Source organism: Ranitomeya variabilis, chromosome 1 (assembly GCF_051348905.1).
Source record: "Ranitomeya variabilis isolate aRanVar5 chromosome 1, aRanVar5.hap1, whole genome shotgun sequence".
Classification (NCBI taxonomy): domain Eukaryota; kingdom Metazoa; phylum Chordata; class Amphibia; order Anura; family Dendrobatidae; genus Ranitomeya; species Ranitomeya variabilis.
Window position 1 is genome coordinate 1,126,515,604 of NC_135232.1, and position 20,118 is coordinate 1,126,535,721.

General features: G+C 44.1%; 1 long non-coding RNA gene across 1 annotated transcript in view; it reads left to right on the forward strand.

Moving 5' to 3' along the window:
• Window positions 1-20,118, forward strand: part of LOC143793371 (uncharacterized) — a 35,500-nt gene that overhangs the window by 760 nt on the left and 14,622 nt on the right. The window lies entirely within an intron of this gene.

Here is a 20,118-nt window from a genome sequence, read left to right on the forward strand (position 1 = left end):
CATTTTTCTTGGTTCCCTCATTAATCACAGTGGCAAAATGACAGACGAGATCAAGCATTAACTAGCATTTGGGCATTCATCCATGGTGAGTATGGATTAAATGTGGAAGTGCTACAACGTCTCAATCACCATGAAATAAAGACTAATCACTGCAGTTATGTTCCCAGTTCTGATATACGGCAGTGAGACGTGGACACTCACAAAAGCAGGCAGAAGAAATATTGATTAAGTTGTGGTGTTGGAGAAGACTTCTTTGAATCCCAAAGACATCCAACATCACCAACAAACATGTTCTTGATCGCATAAACCCAGCGTTGTCTCTGGTCAAGATCACCAGACCGAAATTGACCAATTTTGGACATGGGATGAAGGCAAATTCACTAGAAAGGGAAGTGCTATTCAGAATGGTCAGTGGCTAAAAGAAAGAGGAGAGATCAAAGACCTGTTGGCTGGACACCATCAAGAATGACATGGAAATTCACACCACAGAATTGAAAGAAGTCTGCGAAGGTTGACTAGAAATGACTTAATGAGTTTCCAAGAGTTGCATACAACTGAACAGATAGAATCAGTATCACTATGCTTGATATATAAATATGCCACATGGCTACATTGTAGTCGAAAAGAAAAACATATTTTCACCATTAAGACAAAATTTTAAAGAATTACAAAAGACTTCCCTACTTTGCCAAATTTTATGTTGTAACCTCTGTTTCCTACTTGTTTACAGCAGACATAGAGGTCTAAATAAATAAGCACTTATTAAGCTCAATTTTGAAAAATACAGATGCTTTCATCTGCCAAAAGCCCAAATTATTTCCTCTAAGTGGCTGTCCAGGAGCCCGGCTTCCTCAATCGTTCCTGGCTTTCTCTAGTATTGAGGACACAAGACACTTCTAAATTGAGAGCCAGCTGCCATCCAGATGGGCTTCAATCTGCTGCATTCGAGCTGGAGGAGTATACATCATTTTCTCAGATACTTAATACCAACCTTGAGACCTTTGGGGTGAGACCTTGAATACATTGCAACACCCTGAATTGCTTAATGAGCATGTGTCTGACTTATCACCATCGGTGTGGGACAAGCTGTACTCTAATGCACAAAACATACACCGCAGATGATGAAGATGTGGAATTAAATGGAGCAACTGAACTTCAGCAACCAAATGATTATGCTCACTGCTTGCCAAGGAGCCATCCATCTTTCCCTTCCGAAAAAATTAAGCTTATTACTGATTTCTGCTACTTAAATGAGCTGAAAGCAAAATCTTTATCCAACCATTTTTATTTGTATTACTTTTATTATTATATGCTAAAAAAAGAGACACTATTAAGTAAATTAATGAATTACAAAATGACTTCTGATTATTAATCATGATTATTTTTTATTTTATTATTTAAAAACATTTAGGTGAAAAAAAGTACTAAATTATTATTGTCTATTTTTGTTAGAATTGGTTTTCAATTAGCATTGGTAACTGTTTAGTAATGATAATTAAAAAGAAGAAATCTATTAGATAATTCTCTATCGTTATTGAATTTTTAAGCTTTTTTATCATTCAAAATTATTAAACTATTATTGATGTGAATTTGATTTTGAAGGAGTAATCTTACATAACAAATTTACATGGGTCCACAGAGTAGGTGATAAATATATGACCATTAGGAGTTTGATTGTTGTGCCCCCACTAGTGTTGAGCGATACCTTCCGATATGCAAAGGTATCGGTATCGGATTGGATCGGCCGATACCCAAAAAGTATCGGATATCGCCGATACCGATACCCGATACCAATGCATATCAATGGGACACAAAATATCGGAATGGTTCCCAGGGTCTGAAGGAGAGGAAACTCTCCTTCAGGCCCTGGGATCCATATTCATGTATAAAATAAAGAATAAAAATAAAAAATATTGATATACTCACCCCTCTGACGGCCCCGGCTCTCACCGGTCCAAGCGTCTGCCTCCGTTCCCTAAGAATGCAGAGTGAAGGACCTTCGATGACGTCGCGGCTTGTGATTAGTCGTGTGACCGCTCATGTGACCACTCACGCGACCAAGCACAAGCCGCGACGTCATCGCAGGCCCTACACTCACTCATTCTTAGGAACGGAGGCTGCCGGTTACATCGCTAAGGTCCAGGGTCCGCCGGAGGGGTGAGTATATCAATATTTTTTATTTTTATTATTTATTTTTTACATGAATATGGATCCCAGGGCCTGAAGGAGAGTCTCCTCTCCTCCAGACCCTGGGAACCATACGCACCGCACTGTTGTGTATCCGCTTTTTGGGCTCCCCTGGTGGTTGATGGTGGTACTGGTGACTTGTTTGCACTTTGCTTCTTCTGTTCACCTGCTTCCATCAGTGTTTGGGAGTTTCCTATTTAGCCTTGCTCTCCAGTCATTTCCTTGCCGGTCATCATTGTAACCAGAGCCTTCGGTTGCATGTTCCTGCTACTAGTCTGCTGATCAGCTAAGTGGACTTTGTCCTTTTGTTTTGTACCTTTTGTCCAGTTTGCAGTTTTTGTAATTCTCTGTAGCTGGAAGCTCTTGCGGGCTGAAATTGCCACTCCTGTGTCATGAGTTGACACAGGAGTCTTAAAGTAATTTCAGGATGGTTTTTGAAAGGGTTTTCAGTTGACCGTGAAGTCCTCTTTTGTATCCTTCTGCTATCTAGTAAGTGGACCTCTCTTTGCTAAATCTACTTTCATACTGTGTATGTCTTTTCCTCTTAATTCACCGTTATTACATGTGGGGGGCTGCTATCATCTTTTGGGGTATTTCCCTAGAGGTAAGCCAGGTCTGTTTCTTCCTCTACCAGGCGTAGTTAGTCCTCCGGCTGGCGCGTGGCATATAGGAAGCCGTAGGTATGCTCCCTGGCTACTGTTAGTTGTGTGGTAGATTTAGCTCACGGTCAACTCGAGTTTCCATCACCCGAGAGCTCGTTCGTTACTTATATGTTTCTTACGTTCCCTTGCCATTGGGAACCATGACAGTATGACCGGCCATGTGTTAAACTTATTGGCAGAAGAAAGGAGAGAAAAAAGAAGTCTGTAAATTTTTTTTTTTTTCCCTTTTTCCTCTATGCTTGCTCCATAGTTGGATCTGTTGTATTTCAGCTTTAATTACAGCCTTTGCCTTTCTCTCCTTATAATCCTTGAATGGCTCTGAGCTCACCTGTTTAAAGATGGATCCTCAGAGTTTGGCTGCAGGTTTAAATAATCTTGCTACGAAGGTTCAAAATTTACAAGATTTTGTTATACATGCTCCTATTTCTGAACCTAAAATCCCTACACCAGAGGTGTTTTCCGGAGATAGATCTCGGTTTTTGAATTTCAAATATAATTGTAAGTTATTCCTTTCTCTCAGACCTCACTCCTCAGGAGATCCTTTCCAGCAGGTTAAGATTGTAATCTCTTTGCTGCGAGGTGACCCTCAAAATTGGGCATTTTCATTGGCACCAGGGGATCCTGCGTTGCTCAATGTGGATGCGTTTTTCCTGGCGTTAGGGTTGCTTTATGAGGAACCTAATTTGGAGATTCAAGCTGAAAAAGCTTTGATAGCCCTATCTCAAGGGCAAGATGAAGCGGAGATATACTGCCAAAAATTTCGTAGGTGGTCTGTGCTTACTCAGTGGAATGAGTGCGCCTTAGCGGCAAATTTCAGAGAGGGCCTTTCTGATGCCGTTAAAGATGTTATGGTCGGGTTCCCTGTGCCTACAGGTCTGAATGAGTCCATGACAATGGCAATTCAGATTGATCGGCGTTTGCGGGAGCGCAAACCCGTGCACCATTTGGCGGTATCTTCTGAAGAGACGCCAGAGAAAATGCAATGTGACAGAGTTATGTCCAGAAGCGAGCGGCAGAATTATAGGCGTAAAAGTGGGTTATGCTTCTATTGTGGTGATTCTGCTCATGTTATATCGGCATGCTCTAAGCGTACTAGGAAGGTTGACAACTCCATTTCAATTGGCACTTTACAGTCCAAATTTATTTTGTCTGTAACCTTGATTTGTTCATTGTCAGTTATTACTGTGGATGCCTATGTGGACTCTGGCGCCGCTCTGAGTCTTATAGACTGGTCCTTTGCCAGGCGCTGTGGGTTTGATTTAGAGCCTCTGGAAGTCCCTATACCTCTGAAGGGTATTGATTCTACACCTTTGGCTTGTAATAAACCACAGTTCTGGACGCAAGTGACTATGCATATGACTCCAGACCATCAGGAGGTGATTCGCTTCCTTGTGTTGTACAATTTACATGATGTTTTGGTGCTTGGATTACCATGGTTACAGTCTCAGAACCCAGTCCTTGACTGGAAGGCTATGTCTGTGTTAAGCTGGGGATGTCGGGGGGCTCATGGGGACACTCCTATGGTGTCCATTTCGTCATCTATTCCATCTGAGATTCCGGCATTTTTGTCTGATTATCGTGATATTTTTGAAGAGCCTAAGATTGGTTCACTCCCTCCTCACAGGGATTGTGATTGCGCCATAGATCTGATTCCTGGCAGTAAATTTCCAAAGGGTCGTTTGTTTAACCTGTCTGTACCTGAACATGCTGCTATGCGCGAGTATATTAAGGAGTCCCTGGAAAGGGGACATATTCGTCCTTCTTCATCACCTTTAGGAGCCGGTTTTTTCTTTGTCTCTAAAAAGGATGGCTCTCTGAGGCCTTGTATTGATTATCGTCTCCTGAATAAAATTACAGTCAAATATCAGTATCCGTTGCCTTTGCTGACTGATTTGTTTGCTCGCATAAGGGGAGGGTGAATTGGAGTACGTCGTAGAGAAGATCTTGGACTCCCGTATTTCCAGACGGAGACTTCAATATCTGGTTAAATGGAAAGGCTATGGTCAGGAAGATAATTCTTGGGTAACTGCCTCTGATGTTCATGCCTCGGATTTGGTTCGTGCCTTTCATAGGGCTCATCCAGATCGCCCTGGCGGTTCTTGTGAGGGTTCGGTGCCCCCTCCTTAAGGGGAGGTTACTGTTGTGTATCCACTTTTTGGGCTCCCCTGGTGGTTGCTGGTGGTACTGGTGACTTGTTTGCACTTTGCTTCTTCTGTTCACCTGCTTCCATCAGTGTTTGGGAGTTTCCTATTTAGCCTTGCTCTCCAGTCATTTCCTTGCCGGTCATCATTGTAACCAGAGCCTTCGGTTGCATGTTCCTGCTACTAGTCTGCTGATCAGCTAAGTGGACTTTGTCCTTTTGTTTTGTACCTTTTGTCCAGTTTGCAGTTTTTGTAATTCTCTGTAGCTGGAAGCTCTTGCGGGCTGAAATTGCCACTCCTGTGTCATGAGTTGACACAGGAGTCTTAAAGTAATTTCAGGATGGTTTTTGAAAGGGTTTTCAGTTGACCGTGAAGTCCTCTTTTGTATCCTTCTGCTATCTAGTAAGTGGACCTCTCTTTGCTAAATCTACTTTCATACTGTGTATGTCTTTTCCTCTTAATTCACCGTTATTACATGTGGGGGGCTGCTATCATCTTTTGGGGTATTTCCCTAGAGGTAAGCCAGGTTGTTTCTTCCTCTACCAGGCGTAGTTAGTCCTCCGGCTGGCGCGTGGCATATAGGAAGCCGTAGGTATGCTCCCTGGCTACTGTTAGTTGTGTAGTAGATTTAGCTCACGGTCAACTCGAGTTTCCATCACCCGAGAGCTCGTTCGTTACTTATATGTTTCTTACGTTCCCTTGCCATTGGGAACCATGACACCGCGCACTTCCGATTCCGATTTCCGATATCGCAAAGATATCGGAACTCGGTATCGGAATTCCGATACAGCAGATATCGGCCGATACCCGATACTTGCAGTATCGGAATGCTCAACACTAGCCCCCACTAATCAGAAAAAGTGGAGGGTCCCAAATTCTTTTGTGTCTTTGGAAGGTAGTGCAGGCCACCATTTTGTTTACTTATGTGGTTTCATGTGAGAAATAATGCACATGCATAACAGTGGGTGGAGAGATGGTCACACATGTGCAATATCGCTCCATAAAAATCGTGGACATTGAGATGCCCATTCTCACGACTGGTAAGAGTTCCAACAGCTACATAATCACAAATTTCTTACCCATCTTTTGTACACAACCCCTATAAACCCATTAGCACAAAATCCCAAACATGTATTTGACTGTAGAGGCATTTAATTGCCCCTGTCACTCTTTGAAAGGGGTATTTAAGAGGAACATTTACCAATGTTTACATACTCCAGCACGCATCAGTGCCTGTAATGTAATCAGGAGGCACCGATGGGTTACCATGGCAGCTGCTGTCTGTGCCATTTTTGTCTTCTTGTGAAGAATAGCCACAGGCTGATCTCTTTTGAAGTCTGTGATTCACATTATACAGTGATTTACATTATATACTGTGGTATTGCAGAATATAGAATAAACTATCAGCTGATTGCATATATAAAGGGGCTGTCTGGCCTTGGGGTAAAAGTCTGTGCACTGAGTGCTGTGAGAATCCTCTAATGCTGGCACCGAGACTGGTGGTCGCATGAACTCAAGTATGTGATTTTCATACATGTGATCATGTGCTGACTAGACGTCCAAGTGTATTGAACGAGGCCAAATAAGTCTAGTATGAATGTTGCTGAGAATATACAAATCCTGTAGTTGTAGTCGCATGACCGCCTTCTCCCGATGCCGGCACCAGAGAATCTTTACAATGCACAGTGCATGCGCTATAAGGTTTCACAAGTCTGAAGTCACATACAGTAGAGTACCCCAAGGCCAACCATCCCCTTTAGGCTAAGAGGAGCCTTAATAGCTGTTTACAAATATCTAAACGGCTGTCACAGTTTAGAGGAATCATCCTTATTCTCATTTGCACATGGAAACACAATAAGCAATGGGATGAAACTGAAAGGGAGAAGATACAGATTAGATATTAGAAGAAACTTTTGACAGTGAGGGAGATCAATAAGTGGAACAGGCTGCCATGAGAGATGGTGAGTTCTCCTTCAATTGAAGTCTTCAAATAGAGCCTGAACAGACATCTGTCATGTGGTTACCGTGACAGTATGGAGCCAGAAGACCACAGCGCCTGATTGCTCCTACTTCAGCGCTGAGAAGAAGCACTTCTCCAGCATTTTAAATGTATTTATTCCTTCTGGCAGAACAGGGGTTAATCAGCCATGTTAGAAATCCCTGTGCTCACAGGTGTGTTTGGTTAGCCACTCATTTCCCCTTTATTATCTGGACTCTGATACAAATCCTTGTCAGAGCTGCCTTATTGCTGCATGACTAATGGAGGGAGAGGAGGACATATGCGAAGGAGAGTTGGAGGAGTTATTAGTGACTGTTGCTTGGTTTGTATTCATGGTATTTCCTTATCCTTCTCCGTTTTGGTTTATTTCCCTACGTGCACGCCCCAGTGCCTTCCTCTGTTACATGTGAGTGAATATTTTGTATGTCTGAAGTTTTTTGTTAACTCTTGTTTGGGTTGCCTTGTTTGTCGGGTTGGTGTACTATGCTGCACAGTAGCGTCCCTTCTTCCCTGGGTAGTGGAAGAGTACAGATGGAGGGCTAACTCAGGAGAAAAGACAAGGGCGGAGGCCCTGGCATCTTCGCCACCTAAAGTATCCCGGGGAGCAGGTGAGCTAGGGTACCCCCTAGTGTTAGGGTCAAGGAAGGAGCCCCAGGTCACAGGTCACCTGACAGCTGTGTCGTGACAACATCTGTCTGAAATGGTTTAGTGAATCCTGCATTGAGTAGGGGGTTGGATACGATGACCCTTGAGGTCTCTTCCAACTCAAACATTCTATGATTCTAAGTCTCTTAAGGGGACTAAAAAATAAAGCAATAATTAAAGAAAAGTTTTAAAAAGAAAATGTCAAAATGTGCACAAAATTGGTATCAATAAAACTTTCAGCCCCCCACACGAAGAAAAATCCTTTACACAGCTCCATCAATAGAAAAATAAAAATATTAAGGATCTCAGAAACTAGCTGCATAAACAATAAACAATTTTTTATTTTTTTTTAATTCTGAATATTTTTACCACTTGCATAATAAAAAATATTTGCAATTTTGTCTTCTCTGTCATCATACTGACCTGGGGAATCATGTTTCAGAGTTTTACCCATGAATGAATGAACAAAAAACAAAGCTCAAAAAAAAAAATGGCAGAATTGCTTTTTTTTCACAATTTCTCCATACTTGGAACTTTATTTTCATATTTTCCAATACATTGAATGCTAAAATAAATTATGTCATTCAAAACTGCAAAGAATCCCTTTAAAAAAAGATGTATATGGTTCTGTTGATGGAAAAATGAAAAGAATTATGAATTTTGGAATAAAAGGAAAAATAAAAAACAATGAGGAAAAATCGACTTTTAGAGTTTCATTTATATGAAAAACTAAAAATGTGATATATTTTAATAATAATAAAATAAATAAATAATAATAATAATAATAATAATAAAATGGAGGAAAAAAACTCAACATGGTTTTTGGTATAAATAAACACAATAAGTTCCAATGTTTCCATAAAAATATATTCAACGTTTTAAGCTTTTTTACAGGTTTTGTAAAGCAGCGCCAGTGTGATTCCATTGATGACTTTCTTTCAAGCCTCCGCATTTTTACATTTATGCAAATAAGTTGATAACTTACTATGCTTAAAGCAAGTGATTGCAAAACATTATTGGCTTATACTCTTCATAAATTTATCAAAATATCCTTTCTTGCATGGGATAATGTAGTATTATTGTCCCTTTAATTTTCAACCCCATTCCTTTATTTCCGAACCTCTTTTTTTTTGTATTTTCATTGTGCATTGAATACTATTAAACGTGACACTGACAAATTGTATGTCCGCAGAGATGTCTAATCAGTCATTCATAGATTAGAAAATAATTGAAGGACCACGCAGACAAGTGAGGAGTAGGGTGCCAGGGACCGCTGCTGAATATAGGATCGTTCGGTAAGATTTTAACCTGTTGAACGCAGAAGGAAAAGGCAGGACACAAATCTAATCTCCATATTTATTGAAATCCTCATCTCATTGATAAAACTCTCAGGACACAATTATAGTGGCATCTGAAGACTCAAACAGGTGTTTTCGGGGAATAGAAAATGTAATTTACGACATCAAAAGATTGAAATCGGTAATTAATTTCCCAATTTTCAAATGGTTAGAAATGAAATATTTTATTCTCCTTTGTGTATATTTGATGGCTTTATAAATTCAATAATGTTAGAGAATTTAATTATTTTGTTGCCAGAGCCAAAGACGGGTCAATAATACAAATTAAAATACAGGTTCCCAACAATGACACCAGCATTCGTCAGTTACGTGACAGAAAGCGATAAGGGATAAATGGAGTAGGCAGTAAGAACCTGAAGAAAATTACTGGAATTACAGGCTAAGTCTGTCTAAGATCAATGGCTTCTACTAATGCCGTAGACAAAATACTCCAAAGTCTTCTTTCTCTTATACAAAATAATACTAAAGACTAGTTTTTGAGCCCATAATCCAAGTTTTTGGTCTCCTAATAGATAATAATTACATCATCAGAAACATATTGGATGTAATATTACTAGAACAATTTCACATTACAAAGTTACAAAAAATAAATCCAAAGACATCAAAATATTTTTTTTATTTGGAGGGGCAAATATAAAATTAACTTTCGATGACCTGACTTGGCCTATAGTCCTTCTCTAGGACAAAGGTTTCTGTCCTATCTGAGTATCTAAATACCTTTTCAAGACTTTCTAGCATTAATATCTTCAACCTTCCCCCTTTGTTGGCAACCAGGGCTCACTGCCTTTCCTTTCTTCTCCTCCACCAAAAATGTTCAACATCTGAAAAAAGTCTTATGATCGGCAAATGTATACCTGACATATATTTTAGAGACATTCAATTTGTTAACTTTTAAAGAAACCTTTTGAGTGATATTTTTTCACTACTATTCTGTGACAGGACAGGAACAACGCAAAAATTTAAAACACAGAAACTTGTCATCTGAGTAATTCTGCCCATGCCCAATTGCAGTCAAGTATATTTTACTCTGACACGCTCTGCAATTTCAGAGAAGATATACTATAAAGATCCGGCTGTAGACCAAAGCTAAAAACTAAACTAGTATGGCACCACCAGCCGGCTTCTTCCAGCATCATTGCAGGTGATTGATAAGTTTTGTCCCATAGCAGATTTTGCAGCAAGGATAAGGCACCAGATTTCATTAAGTAATGTTGTCCCATGATCCCATTTTCAGCACAATTCCAGTTTTGTCCCAAGTCACAGAACTCTATCCCAAGACTCAGGGGAATAGTTCCTCTAGACCTCTTGCGCTCGACACCACTACTGGGGTGTCAGAGTTAAACAGAAATAATAATTTAATGCACAAGAGTGCATGCAGTGCTGCTCTGGCGGACGCCACTAACCACCCAGACTTGGGTCAGGAATGCACTCTATTAGCGCATGGCGCTGCACTGGCGGTCACTGCAATAAGACGCTGGATCGTGTACTAGGTGTGCAGGTAGCACTGTCGAGTGCTAGAGAGCAAGCATCCACCATTCGTGAGCAGTCAACAACACTAGGAAGGGGGATGATTAAAGCGCGACAGTCACACATCTACACACACACGTTTTCAAGTATACACTAGCACATGGCCGAGCGGCCATGCAAACCTTTTATAGCAGCAGTGCTACGGGACCTTCCAGGTGGTCCAATAGGAGCCACAACAGGACCCGAGCATATGACCCCCGACCTCCAACCTCCAATGGGAGATCATCCCATGGGCATGCTCAGGATGGGAAAAGCAGGACTTATTCCCAGAAAGACCTGCCACTGCTGATCAGTGTTGGCTGCAAAGGCAGAGCCTGGAAGGGCAGCAGTAACCAGTCGCACAGTATCAGCTTAAGCCATGCGCTGGGACCGATGTCTCCACTGAGCAGGCTCCACTGCGGCTGGAGAAGAATGGGAGACCGCAGTGGAGATGGTTTGAGATTCCCCCTGTGCAGAGGCGAAAACTCGACAACTAACATTACCCCCCTCCCTGGGCCTTGCTATGTTCAAAAGCTGCAATGAGCAGCGAAGCCCGAATGTGCTCCACAGGTTCCCAGATTCTGTCCTATGGGTCGTGACCCTTCCAGTCCACCAGATAGAACTTTTTGCCACGTACCACCTTGCACCCCAAGATAGTGTTCACCTCATGATCATCTGTGGACGAACCCGATGTCCCAGCAGATGACTCGGAAAACCGGGACATGTAAACGGGCTTTAAGAGGGACACATGAAAGGTGTCGGTGATACCCAGGCATGGAGGAAGAGCCAGACGATATACCACAGGATTAACCTGTTCCAGAACCTTGAAGGGACCTAAGTAGCGAGACACAAACTTAGTGGACTCAACTCGCAGCCTGATATTTCGGGCGGAGAGCCACACTAATTCGCGAGGAGCAAAGTTTGGAATGGGGCATTGATGTGCATTGGCAGAGACTCTCATTCTCTCCTTGGAGGCCCGGATGGCATTCTGTGTGTGGTCCCAGATGTCCTGTGCTTCCACTGCCCAGTCTGCCACCCTAGAGTTGGCGGAAGGCACGAGCATGGGCACAGGAACCCACGGATGCTGGCCGTAATTAAGGAGGAATGGGGTCTGGCCAGTGGAGATGGCTACGGCGTTGTTCAAGGCAAACTCAGCCCACGGTAGCAGGGATGCCCAGTCATCCTGCCTGGCCGATAAAAAATGTCGTAGGTATGTGACCAGGGTCTGGTTGGCACTATCCACCAACCCATTCGTCTCGGGATGGTGTGCTGAAGAGAGATTCAGCTCAAAACTTAGTAGGAGAAAAAGCTCTCTCCAGAAATGAGATGCAAACTGGGGACCCGGTCAGTGTCAATCTTATCAGGCATACCATGTAAGCGGAAGACATGTTTGACAAACAACGCAGCCAAGGCCCGTGCAGAAGGTAACCGTGGGAGAGGCACCAAATGCACCATTTTAGAGAAATGGTAAATACCCAAATAATGGTGCAGCTATGGGACTTCGGTAAGCCAACCACAAAGTCCATCCCGACCATCTCCCAGGGCCTATCAGCCTCCAGTAGGGGGTAAAGTAGCCCAGCAGGCCATTGTCGAGAAGACTTATTCCTGGCGCAGGAGACACACGCTCAAATATAGTCTTTGACGTCATGAGCCATATGCAGCCACCAGTACGTCCTCGCCAGAAGCTCTGATGTCCTTTTGATCCTGAAATGTCCACCCACCCTGAATGAGAGAGCCCAAGAGAGAACCTCTGGTCGCAAATTAGATGGCACGAAAGTCTTGCCCGGGGGCACAGACTCTAGTGACACCGGAGCCACAGTTCTCAGACTCTCAGAGGGGACAATTAGCCGAGGCTCCTCCTCCTCCTCTGATGACACCACGGAGCGGGAGAGAGCAAATGTTTTTCTCCCTGGATAGGAAATGAAGGGTGAAGTGGAACCGGGGGAAGAACAGGGACCACCTAGCCTGGCGAGAATTTAGCCGCTGGGCTGTTTGCAAATACACCAAATTCTTGCGGTCAGTGTAAACTTGGAAGGGAAAGCAAGCTCCCTCCAGGAGGTGTCTCCACTCTGAAAAGGACAACTTCATTGCTAGCAATTCCCTGTCTCCGATGGAATAATTCCTCTCCACCAGAGTGAAAGTCTTGGAGAAGAAGCAAGGATGCTTTAGACCTTGAGCGTCCTTTTGGAAGAGGACAACTCCAGCACCAACGGATGAAGCATCCACCTCAATAATGAAGGGCTTATCTACATCAGGACGATGCAGAATGGGAGCACTAGAAAAATGGGATTTAACAGATAAGAAGGCCTTGGAGACTTCCTTCGACCACAATTTGGGATTTGCACCCTTCTTGGTGAGGGTTACCAAGGGAGCTACCAAAGTGGAGAAGTGGGGAATGAACTGGTGATAGTAATTAATGAACCCCATAGGGCGCTGCATCACTTTGAGAGAATGAGGTTCCTGCCAGTCCATCACTGCTTGTAGCTTGGCAGGATCCATAGCTAATCCCCAGCCTGTGATGATATAATTCAGGAAAGGCAGGGACTCCTGCTCAAACAGACACTTCTCCAACTTGGCAAAGAGGGAGCTTCCCCATAGGAGGTCGAAGACTCTGCAAACATCTCTCCGGTGGGAATCTATATCTGGAGAGTAGATGAGAATTGTTATGATCTCAATGGCAAGGGATCACAGAGATTAAGCAAAGTCTGCAAACATAAATACCAGCTCATAGGGAAGTGGTAACTAGGCTGACCATATAGCTGATCCTAGCACAAACACTAACAGTAGCCGGGGAACGTGCCTACGTTGATCCTAGACGTCTCACGCCAGCCGGAGAACTAACTAACCCTATCAGGGAAAATAAGACCTCTCTTGCCTCCAGAGAAAAGACCCCAAAGAAATACAAGCCCCCAACAAATAATAACGGTGAGGCAAGAAGAAAAGACAAACGTAAGAATGAACTAGATTTTAGCAAAGGGAGGCCCACTGACTAAATAGCAGAAGATAGTAAGATGACTTATATGGTCAGCAAAAAACCCTGCAAAATATCCACGCTGAATATCCAAGAACCCCCAAACCGACTAACGGTGAGGGGGGAGAATATCAGCCCCCTAGAGCTTCCAGCGATATCAGGAATCGCATTTTGTACAAGCTGGACAAAAATAAGAACAATGCAAATAAACAAAAGTAAGAAAGCAGGACTTAGCTTATCTTGCAAAGAACCAGGACCTGAAGACAGGAGCAAACAGAAATGAACTGATTACAACGATGCCAGGCACTGGACTGAGAATCCAGGAAGTTTAAATAGCAACACCCCAGGCCTAACGAAGCAAGTGAGTACAAACCTGGTAAAAGACAATCCAAGTGCCAAATCACTAGTGACCACAAGAGGGAGCCAAGAAGTATAGTTCACAACAGTACCCCCCCTTTAACGAGGGGTCACCGAACCCTCACCAAGACCACCAGGGCGACCAGGATGAGCAGCTTGGAAGGCACGAACCAAATCGGCCGCATGAACATCAGAGGCGGCCACCCAGGAATTATCCTCCTGACCATAGCCCTTCCATTTGACCAAATACTGAAGCCTCCATCTAGAGAGACGAGAATCCAAGATCTTCTCTATCACGTACTCCAACTCGCCCTCAACCAACACCGGAACAGGAGGCTCAACAGCAGGAACCACAGGCACAACGTACCGCCGCAACAAAGACCTATGGAACACGTTGTGAATGGCAAACGACACCGGAAGATCCAAACGAAAAGAAACCGGGTTAAGAACTTCCAAAATTTTATAAGGACCAATAAAGCGAGGCTTAAACTTAGGAGAGGAAACCTTCAGAGGGACATACCGAGAAGACAACCAAACCAAATCCCCAACACGAAGTCGGGGGCCCACACCGCGCCGGCGGTTGGCAAAACGCTGAGCCTTCTCCTGTGACAACTTCAAGTTGTCCACCACATGATTCCAAATCCGCTGCAACCTATCCACCACGGAATCCACCCCAGGACAGTCAGAAGACTCAACATGACCCGAGGAGAAACGAGGATGAAAACCAGAGTTGCAGAAGAATGGCAAAACCAAAGTAGCAGAACTAGCCCGATTATTAAGGGCAAACTCCGCCAATGGCAAGAAGGTCACCCAATCATCCTGGTCCGCAGAAACAAAACATCTCAAATAAGCCTCCAGTGTCTGATTAGTTCGCTCCGTTTGATCATTAGTCTGAGGATGGAAGGCAGATGAAAACGACAAATCAATGCCCATTTTAGCACAAAAAGATCGCCAGAATCTGGACACAAACTGGGAACCTCTGTCGGACACGATATTCTCCGGAATGCCGTGTAAACGAACCACATTCTGAAAAAACAAAGGAACCAGATCGGAAGAGGAAGGCAACTTAGGCAAGGGTACCAAATGGACCATCTTGGAAAAACGATCACACACCACCCAGATGACAGACATTCCTTGAGACACCGGAAGATCAGAAATGAAATCCATGGAAATGTGTGTCCAAGGCCTCTTCGGGATGGGCAAGGGCAGAAGCAACCCGCTAGCACGAGAACAACAAGGCTTAGCCCGAGCACAAGTCCCACAGGACTGCACAAATGACCGCACATCCCGTGACAAGGAAGGCCACCAAAAGGACCTAGCCACCAAATCTCGGGTACCAAAAATTCCCGGATGCCCTGCCAACACCAAGGAATGAACCTCGGAAATGACTTTGCTGGTCCATTTATCAGGAACAAAAAGTCTGTCGGGTGGACAAGAGTCAGGTCTACCAGCCTGAAATCTCTGCAACACACGTCGCAAATCAGGAGATATGGCCGACACGATTACTCCCTCTTTAAGAATACCAGCTGGCTCCGAGACTCCAGAAGAGTCAGGCACAAAGCTCCTAGAAAGAGCATCAGCCTTAACATTCTTCGAACCAGGCAGGTACGAGACCACAAAGTCAAAACGAGAGAAAAACAATGACCAACGAGCCTGTCTAGGATTCAGGCGCTTAGCAGACTCGAGATACATCAGATTTTTGTGATCAGTCAAGACCACCACACGATGCTTAGCACCCTCGAGCCAATGACGCCACTCCTCAAATGCCCACTTCATGGCCAACAACTCCCGATTACCAACATCATAGTTCCGCTCAGCAGGCGAAAAATTCCTAGAGAAAAAGGCACATGGTCTCATCACAGAGCAACCAGAGCCTCTCTGCGACAAAACAGCCCCAGCACCGATCTCAGAAGCATCCACTTCAACCTGAAAGGGAAGTGAGGCATCAGGCTGGCACAAAACAGGCGCCGAAGTAAACCGGCGCTTCAGCTCCTGGAAGGCCTCCACGGCTGCAGGGGCCCAATTAGCCACATCAGAACCTTTCTTGGTCATATCCGTCAAAGGTTTAACAATGCTAGAAAAATTAGCGATAAAGCGACGGTAGAAATTAGCAAACCCCAAGAACTTCTGAATACTCTTAACAGACGTGGGCTGAGTCCAATCATGAATAGCTCGGACCTTGACTGGGTCCATCTCCACAGCAGAAGGGGAGAAAATAAAACCCAAAAAGGAAACCTTCTGCACTCCAAAGAGACACTTTGAGCCCTTCACAAACAAAGCATTATCACGCAAAACCTGAAACACCATCCTGACCTGCTTTACATGAGAATCCCAATCATCCGAGAAAACCAGAATATCATCCAGATAAACAATCATAAATTTATCCAGATACTTCCGGAATATATCATGCATAAAGGACTGAAACACTGAAGGAGCATTAGAGAGCCCAAAGGGAATCACCAAGTATTCAAAATGACCTTTGGGCGTATTGAATGCAGTTTTCCATTCATCTCCCTGCCTAATGCGCACAAGGTTGTACGCACCACGAAGATCTATCTTGGTGAACCACTTGGCACCCTTAATCCGAGCAAACAAGTCCGACAATAGTGGCAAAGGATACTGAAACTTAACAGTGATTTTATTCAGAAGCCGATAGTCTATACAAGGTCTCAAAGACCCGTCTTTCTTGGCCACAAAAAAGAATCCCGCACCAAGAGGGGAAGAGGATGGGCGAATATGCCCCTTCTCCAAAGACTCCTTGACATAAGAACGCATCGCGGCATGCTCGGGTACAGACAAATTAAATAATCGTCCCTTAGGAAATTTACTGCCAGGAATCAAATCTATAGCGCAGTCACAGTCCCTATGAGGAGGAAGATCACTGGACCTGGACTCACTGAATACATCCTGATAGTCACACAAATACTCAGGAACCTCTGAAGGAGTAGAAGTAGCAATAGACACCGGCGGAGAATTGTAATGAATTCCCTGACAACCCCAACTCGACACAGACATAGCCTTCCGATCCAAAACAGGATTATGGGTCTGTAACCATGGCAGACCTAACACGACCAAATCATTCATTTTATGCAGAACAAGAAAACGAATCACCTCCCGATGTTCAGGAGTCATGCACATGGTCACTTGTGTCCAAAACTGCGGTTTATTTTCCGCCAGTGGCGTAGCATCAATTCCTCTGAGAGGAATAGGAATTTTTAAAGGCTCCAGGACAAAACCGCAGCGCTTGGCAAACGACAAGTCCATAAGACTCAGGGCAGCACCTGAATCCACAAATGCCATAACAGGGTAGGAAGACAATGAACAAATTAAAGTCACAGACAAAATAAATTTAGGCTGCAAATTACCAATGGTGACAGGACTGATAACCTTGGTTAGGCGTTTAGAGCATGCTGATATAACATGTGTAGAATCACCACAGTAAAAACACAACCCATTCTGACGTCTATGATTTTGTCGTTCGGTTCTAGTCAGGATTCTGTCGCATTGCATTGAGACAGGTGTCCGTTCAGACAACACCGCGAGAGGATTAGCGGATTTGCGCTCCCGCAAACGCCGATCAATCTGAATAGCCAGCGCCATAGAATCATTCAGACTTGTAGGAATTGGAAAACCCACCATCACATTCTTAATGGCTTCAGAAAGGCCATTTCTGAAATTTGCGGCCAGAGCACATTCATTCCATTGAGTAAGCACGGACCATTTCTGAAATTTTTGGCAGTACATCTCAACTTCATCCTGGCCCTGAGAGATAGCCAGTAGAGCTTTTTCTGCCTGAATTTCAAGATTAGGCTCCTCATAAAGCAATCCGAGCGCCAGAAAAAACGCATCAACATCCGCCAATGCCGGATCTCCTGGCGCCAACAAGAAAGCCCAATCCTGAGGGTCGCCACGCAAAAAGGAGATAACAATTTTAACTTGCTGAGCTGAATCTCCAGACGAACGAGGTTTCAAAGATAGAAACAATTTACAATTATTCCTAAAATTCCCAAATTTAAATCGATCTCCAGAGAACAGCTCAGGAATAGGTATCTTAGGCTCAGACATAGGACTGCTAACAACAAAATCCTGAATGCTCTGCACTCGTGCAGCAAGCTGATCCACACTAGTAATCAAGGTCTGAACAGTCATGTCTGCAGCAAGCTCACAGCCACTCTGAGAAAAAGGGGAAGGAAGAAAGAGGAGGAAAAAAAACAAAAAACTCAGAACTCCTTTTCTTTTAATCCCACTTCTGCAATGCATTAACTATTTTGGCCTGGTATACTGTTATGATCTCAATGGCAAGGGATCACAGAGATTAAGCAAAGTCTGCAAACATAAATACCAGCTCATAGGGAAGTGGTAACTAGGCTGACCATATAGCTGATCCTAGCACAAACACTAACAGTAGCCGGGGAACGTGCCTACGTTGATCCTAGACGTCTCGCGCCAGCCGGAGAACTAACTAACCCTATCAGGGAAAATAAGACCTCTCTTGCCTCCAGAGAAAAGACCCCAAAGAAATACAAGCCCCCAACAAATAATAACGGTGAGGCAAGAAGAAAAGACAAACGTAAGAATGAACTAGATTTTAGCAAAGAGAGGCCCGCTGACTAAATAGCAGAAGATAGTAAGATGACTTATATGGTCAGCAAAAAACCCTGCAAAATATCCACGCTGAATATCCAAGAACCCCCAAACCGACTAACGGTGAGGGGGGAGAATATCAGCCCCCTAGAGCTTCCAGCGATATCAGGAATCGTATTTTGTACAAGCTGGACAAAAATAAGAACAATGCAAATAAACAAAAGTAAGAAAGCAGGACTTAGCTTATCTTGCAAAGAACCAGGACCTGAAGACAGGAGCAAAAAGAAATGAACTGATTACAACGATGCCAGGCACTGGACTGAGAATCCAGGAAGTTTAAATAGCAACACCCCAGGCCTAACGAAGCAGGTGAGTACAAACCTGGTAAAAGACAATCCAAGTGCCAAATCACTAGTGACCACAAGAGGGAGCCAAGAAGTATAGTTCACAACAGAGAATATCATCCAGATAGACTACCACTGAGGTAGAGAGCATATCTTGGAAGATGCCATTCATAAAGTCTTGGAAGACAGCTGGGGCATTACAGAGCCCAAAGGGCATCATCAGATACTCATAGTGCCAATCCCTGGTATTAAAAGCCATCTTCCATTCGTCCCCCTCTCGGATGTGAATCAGGTTGTAAGCACCCCACAGATCTAACTTAGTAAAAACCCTCGTCCCACGTAGTCTATCGAAGAGCTCAGATATCAAGGGCAGAGGGTACTTATTCTTAAGGGTGAGGGCATTAAGACCCCGGTAGTGAATACATGGACGCAATTCTCCATTCTTCTTTTGCACAAAGAAGAACCCCACCCCTACAGATGACACTGACTTCCTAATGAATCCTCTTGCCAGATTTTCCTGGATGTATAGGGACATTGCCTCCATCTCCGGGAGAGACAGGGGATATACTCATCCCCGGGGAGGCTCTGACCCAGGCAAGAGATCAATAGGACAGTCATAGGGGCGGTGAGGCGGTAGAGTCTCTGCAGCTCTCTTGGAGAATATGTCCGCATAAGACCAATAGTGTTTGGGGAGAGAGGTAAATTCTGCGGGTACCTCAGTTGTGGCAATCTGAACGCACTCCCTCAGACATCTGCCCTCACAAGATTTACTCCATCCCAGAATTCTCCCAGAGGACCACTCTATATGTGGAGAGTGGTAATGCAACCAAGGTATCCCTAGCAGAATCTCATCTATTTCCTCAGGAATGACAAGAAAGGAAATGATCTCCTGATGTGATGGAGACATGGATAATGTAAACGGGATAGTCTGGTGTGTAATTTGTGAGGGCAGTGTCGACCCATTCACCACTCTTACGGTCACTGGTTTGGCTAGCATAACCAGGGGTATTGCGTGCCATTGGGCGAAGGCTGAGGACATGAAATTTACCTCCGCCCCGGAATCCACACATAGCTTGACTGTAAAAGTGGAAGGGCCAAAGGTAATTGTCCCCTTGAAGGACAATTTGGAGGAAAACGCTGCTGTGTCTAGTGAACCTCCTCCTACAGTTACTACATGCGGTCATTTCCCCTGCCACTGTGGACATTTCTTGGTATAATGTCCAGACTGCTGGCAGAAATTACAGACCATGGGTATTTGAGCTGCCTGAGACTTAGGACCCGCTCGAGAAACCTCCATGGCCTCATAGGGCTTGGATGCCTCATGGGACTCTAGTGGCTTGGCGAAGATAGGTGCCAGCTGAAAC